This window comes from Orycteropus afer, unplaced genomic scaffold, assembly GCF_000298275.1.
Source record: "Orycteropus afer afer isolate SDZICR_OR568_19922 unplaced genomic scaffold, OryAfe1.0 scaffold00066, whole genome shotgun sequence".
In the NCBI taxonomy this organism is placed as follows: domain Eukaryota; kingdom Metazoa; phylum Chordata; class Mammalia; order Tubulidentata; family Orycteropodidae; genus Orycteropus; species Orycteropus afer.
Window position 1 is genome coordinate 1,957,174 of NW_006921653.1, and position 6,742 is coordinate 1,963,915.

The window sequence follows — 6,742 nt, forward strand, 5'->3', positions numbered from 1 at the left end:
TTTTTTTTTTTTTTTATGTTGAGGTATAATCCGTACTGAAGACTCAGTCTTTGATCTTCGTCAATAAGTGCTTCAAGTCTTCTTCACTTTTAGCAAGCAAGACTTTCATTTGCATATCACAGGTTGTAAATGAGTCTCCCTCCAATCCTGGAGCTGCATTCTTCTTCGTATAGTCCAGGTTCTCAGATTATTTTCTCAGCATACAGATTGAATAAATGTGGTGAATAGATAAAACCCTGATGCACATCCTTCCTGATTTTAAACCATATAGTATCCCCTTGTTCCTAGAAGTACTGACTCTTGGTCTATGTACATTTTCCTCTTGAGCACAATTGAGTGTTCTGGAATTCCCATTCTTCACACTATTATCCATAGTTTTTTTTATGATCCACATAATAAAATGGCTTTGCATAGTCAACATAGGTAAACATCTTTCTAGTATTCTTTGCTTTCAACCAACATCCATCTGACATCAGCAATGATATCCCTTGTTCAATGCCCTTTTCTGAATCCAGCATGAACTTACACGTTCTTTGGCAATATACTACAGCAATCATTTCTGAATTATCTTCAGCAAATATTTAATTTTTTGTGATATTAATAATATTCTTTGATAATTTCCACATTCTCTTGGATCACCTCTCCTCAGAATGGGCAAAACTATGCCTATTTTCCAGTCAGTTGACCAGGTAGATGTCTTCCAAATTTCTTGACATGAACAAGTAAGTACCTCCATTGCTGCATCTGTTTGTTGGAACATCTCAATGAGTATTCCATAAATTTCTCTACCTTGTTTTTTTTGCCAATTTCTTCAGTGCAGCATGAACTTGTTCCTTCAAAACGATTAGTTCTTGATCATGTGCCACATCCTGAAATGGATGAACATTGACTAATTCTTTTTGGTACAGTGACTCTGTGTATTCCTTCCATCTTCTTTTGATGCTTCCTGCATCATTCAATATTTTGCCCATAGAATCCTTCAATATTGCAATTCAAGAATTGAAGTTTTTCTTCAGTTCTTTCGGTTTGAGAAATGCTCAGCATATTCTTCCCTTTTGGTTTTCTAACTCCAGGTCTTTTCACATTTCATTGTAATACTTTACTTTGTCTTCTTGATCTCTTCTGAAAAATTCTGTTCACTTCTTTTATTTCATCATGTCTTCCATTTGCTTTAGCTACTCTCCTTTCAAGAGCAAGTTTCAAAGTCTCTTCTGACATTTATTTTGGTCTTTTCTTTATTTCCTGTCTTTTTAATGACATTTTGCTTTCTTCATGTATTATGTCTTGATATTATCCCACAACTTGTCTGGTCTTCAGTCTTTGGTGTTTAATGCTCCAAGTCTATTCTACAGATAATCTCTAAATTCAGATGAAATATAATCAAAATCATATGTTGGCTCTTGTAGACTTATTTTAATTTTCTTCAGTTTCAACTTGAACTTGTATATGAGCAATTTATGTTCTTTTCCACAGTCAGCTCTTGGTCTTGTTTTGACTAATGATATGGAGCTTCTCCATTACTCTATTCCACAGAGATAGTTGATTTGATTGCTGTGTATTCCATCAGGTAAGTTCCTGATGTATAGTTGCTGGTTATGTTGTTGACAAAAGGTATTTGCCACAAGTCATTGGTCTTGCAAAATTCTATCATGCAATCTTTGGTGTCATTTCTATCATCAGTCTTCCTTGCAGGCATATGGGTATTCTCCTATCACTGACAGCATTGTACTTCAGGATAGATATTGAAATGTTCTTTTTGACTATCATGTGATGACATTCTTCTTCAGTTTTTCATTCCTGGCATAATAGACCATATGACTGTCTGATTCAAAATGACCAATACCAGCCCATTTCAGCTCCCTAATGCCTAGGTTATTGATCTTTATGTGTTCCATTTTGTTTTTGACAGCTTTCAAATTTCCTAGATTTATACTTTGTACATTTCTCATTCCAATTATTAATGGATGTTTGCAACTGTTTCTTTATTTTTGGAGTTGGGCCTCATCAGCAAATGAAGGTCCTGAGAGTATTACACTATCCAAGTCATTAGGATCAGCTCTACTTTGAGAAGGCAGCTTTTTCCAAGTCATAGTTTGGGTGCCTTTCAACCTGAGGGTTCATCTTCCAGCACTAAAGCAGCAATCTTTCACTGCTGTTCATATAGACCAAACCGAACTCACCTCCATGGAGTTGGAGCCAAGTAATAGAGACCCCTCCTTGGGTTTCAGAGGCGATATCACTACAGAAGTAGATTTCTCAACCTTCCTTCTGAAGAGTGGCTCATGGATTTGAATCTCCAGCCTTCTGGTTAGCAGTCACATGCCTTAGGCATTACACCACCAGAGCTCCTGCTATTCATTTAGGTTTCTAGTAAAATATCAGATAGTGTTTCACTGCTATTCTTAAGGTTTTCAGTGGCCTTTTTTTTTTTTTTTTTTTTCCAGAAGTGGATGGCCCTGTCCTTCCTCAAAGTTTATTTGGTCTGGGAGCTCTGCTGAAACTTGCCCACCATGGTGTTCCTGGGGTATTTGAAATACCAATGGCACATCTTCCCACCTCACAACAATACACAAGACACCACAGTATGTCAAAGTGACAGGCAAGTGATGGTCTTTTCCCTCTATTGTTCTCCAGTAGTTATATTCATATGACCATTCATGGTCATTAGAGAATTGCAAATTAAAATGATGAAGTAGCACATCTATTAGACAATCACAATTACTGCAGAGGATACAGAACAACACAAATTCTGAATCATTACTAATGGGAATATAAAATGGTATGACCTCTTTGGGAGACATTTTCGCATTTTCCTATTAAGCTGAAAATAGTCTTAACCTACAATTCAGTAATCATATTCCTAGGTATTTACCCAACCTATTTGAAAACTTACGTCTGCAGAAAAACATGCCCACTGATGTTTATAGTAACATTATTCATTGTCATCAAAAACTGGAAGCAATCAAGATGCCATTCAATAAGTTAATGAATAAATAGACAGTGGCAAATCCATACAATGAAATATTATTAAACAATGAAAAATGAGCTATCTATCAAGCTATGAGAATGCATAGATGAATCTTAAATACATAGTACTAAATTAAATTAGGAGCTCTGGTAGCATAGTGCCTAAGGCACTTGACTTCTAACCAGAAGGCTGGCAGTTCAAACCCACCAGCCACTCCTCAGAAGGAAGGTTGGGCAATCCTACTTCCGTAGTGATACTGCCTCGGAAACCCCAGGAGGGGTCGCTATGAGTCGGGGCCGACTCGACGGCAAATAACAACAACAACAACAACAAATTAAAACAAACAAACAAACAAAAAACCCAACCATTTGTATCAAGGTGATTCAGATTCATGCTAAGTAAAATAAGCCAGTCTAAAAAGATTACATTTTCTATCATTCCAACTACATGTCATACTGGAAAAGGTAAAAACCTAGAGACAAGATCTGTGATTACAGGATTTGTGGCAATGGCTATTGAGAATAGCACTTTACTTCTGGGGTTTTTCTCCCTAAAACACATAACTCCAGTCTAACAATGAGAAAAGCATCAGACAAATCTCAATTGAGAAATATTCTACAAAATACTTGGTCAATACACCTCAGAACTTTCAAGATCATCCAAACAAGGTGTATCATTGCCAAGAGAAACCCAAGGAGATCTGGTTACTAAATGTCATGTGGGGTCCTAGATAAGCTGTTGAAACAGAAGAGGACACTAGGTGAAAAATTACGGAAATAGTAGTGGACTTTAGCAAAAAATAATATATATTAATATCAGTTCATTAATGATAAGGAATATGCCATACTAATGTAAGATATTAATAAGAGAAATTGGCTGTGAGGTACATGGGAACTCTCTGTTCTATCTTTGCAATTTTTCTGTAAATATAAAAATATTCTAAAATAATAATAATAATAAGTGTGTATGTTATTAAAAGTACTTACAACATAGCCAAGAAAGTTGCCAATAGAAGCATATGAATGTAACTACCAGAGAACAATAGAAGGAATGAACTGCTGGGAAGAGAGGAGGGTGGAGAAAGTTCCATACCTAGATAAAGGAAATCTTTTATTGAAGTGATGTTTTAGCTGTCACATTAATGTAGTATGTTAACATATTAAGCCAGGCGTTTCTTTCCTGCATTTTTTTTTCCCTAACCCATTGGCTTAAGATGAGGAATGCAGGGAAGTTGTTGCCATGAAATCGAGAAACAATAAAGTCACTTTCTTGGCTAATGTGTTTTAAAAGCCAAGGTCTAGGCACAGAACAAAGACATTTAGAAGGTACTTGCATAGTCATTATTTTTCTTCATCAGATATGAGTTAAAATTGCTTCTCTACTTTGTGTAATCAAAGAAAACGTTGAGTGTATGAGAAGTCCCTCTTAGGCGGGGAAACTATGTTGTTCCCAGAAGCTCTTGAGGAGTTTGGCTGAAGTCAGTGTGCAGCTCCAGGTAATGGCTCTAAATTTCTGCCTTTGTATATATTAAAATAGCTGTCCTTTGACAATTGACTTGCCTGCTCAATAGCATCTAAATTGACTGTAAACTGACTGCAATAACAAGGCAAGTGCATAATTTTTGAATTATGTGATATAAAATTTCCATTGGATTTGAAATCTATTTCTAGTATCATAAGGCTTGCAATTTCCTGAAGCCACACTGATAACAAAGGATGGCTTTATAGAAGGTCTAGAAAGAGAGATTCAAAATTGCTCCCTTGAGCCCAGAATGACATAGGAGCACATCCAAAATTTCTCATGCCTTCTGAAAAAATGAATCAAAGTAGACACAGAAAATCAACAGAACAAATGAGACTTGGTTGTAAGAGCCTCCACCAGAGATCACCTATAACCTTGAAGAGTGGCTGGATTTGATGCCTGGGATCAATGTGAAGAAGGATCAAGTAAAGGATGCCAGGGGACATGGATGCCAGTGATCATGGACAATTAAGATCAAGAGATGACAGCAGCTAAGATCATAAACCAATAATGACCAAGAACAGACACTTCTGCTGATGTCTTCATACTATCTATGTAAGTCTTCCAGAATTTAACACAATCTTGGTGAGTAAGTAGAAGGGATAACCCTGAACAGATAGAGAATTTGAAATATCTGCCCTTACCCTCTGTTACTAAAATTAAATTTACACTATTAGTATATGGTTTTGAAAAATGTTTCGGGCATGAAAAAGAGAGTCGTTACTCTATTTTCTACCCCACCCTTGAGTGAAATTTGCATCTTCTACATGTAAATTGTAGTTTTAACAGGTAGGGACCACTACACACATTTGTCTTGGAATTGAACTACAGAATTCTAAAACCCACTGCCGTCAAGTAGATTTTGACTCTAAAAGATGATACTTACATTATAATCTTTGTCCCAAATAGGGATGTAACTTTAAAAAATATTTCCCAATGCATCTTCTCTGCTTGGAATTTTTTGACATGTAACCAGGTCAGGAGAAAACTTTTTGTTTCCATGTTTAAGAGGGAGAGAACAACAGAGGAAGAGAGGCGAGAAGTTATTGCCTTGCATCCTTGGCTCTTCTTTGTCCCTTCATCAAGGATCAAAATTCAAGAAGGAATTAGCACAAATCCCAGGTAGGTTGAAAGGAAAGCCAACAGCAGAGGCCAAAGTGTCTGTCATGGACATGGAATGTCTCCTGCAGAGGCACAATGGACGGCAGCTTGTTTTAGCTGGAGCTTCTCTGTCCTGTGCTGTAATGGGCAGTAGGCATGCCAGGAGATGTTTTCTTTAGACATCAGGGTACAGGTGCGTCCTATAACACCTGGATCTGCAGGGGCACATAGCTTCAGCCATGAGCAGCCTTTTCAGGGCTTTCTAATGGAACTGGATCCCTGCTGGAGATGAGCACAATGAGTGACAGCCAGCAATTACTGCTGCATAGCAGTGAGCTGAGGGTAGCCAATGAGGAGGCTCTCTTGCACCTGGGTAACTACAGCTGCTGCTAAGGATACCACCATGAACTAGCAACCTGTCTAGCTGCCAAAAGATTCTGTATCCTAAGAGGGGAGCAGAATGGGGAGCTTGTCTGGAGTCAAGGTGCAGCTGTAGGTGATGGCTCTTAATCTTTGTCTTTATATATATTAAAACAGTTGTGCTTTTGCAATTGACTTGCCTTTCAATGCTTTCCAAGCTGGCTATAAACTGATGGTGATAGCAAGGCATGTGCATAATTTTTGAAACCTTTGACACAAAATTTCCACTGGATTTGAAATACATTGCTACTATCAAAAGACATTTCAAAATTAAATCTTTCAATTAAAGAAAAGGTAAAGCTGTTAGAGTCTTTAAATAAACAAATTGGCGATTGTGCTAATTACCTGCAGAGTTGTAAAATTTTTTCATCACTTAAAATGCAGGAATGAAATTTTGTGAAAGGTAACTATTAAGAATTTGAAATCTACTCACCTGTACCATTTCCAACAACAAAGTTGATATTGAGTTATATTATTGGAAGTCAATCATTAAAATGAAAATAGTTTATTTAGAAGTTTCATAAAAATTAATATCAGCTACTCCTCGGAAGGAAGGTTGGGCAATCAATTTACTTCCATAGTGATACTGCCTCGGAAACCCAAGGAGGGGTCACTAGGAGTCAAGTACTACTTGACGGCACATAACAACTACAACTCAATATTTTATTATAATTTTGCATAATAAATAAAAAGTGTGATTGATATTTATACAAATTTCTACATAAAAGAAAA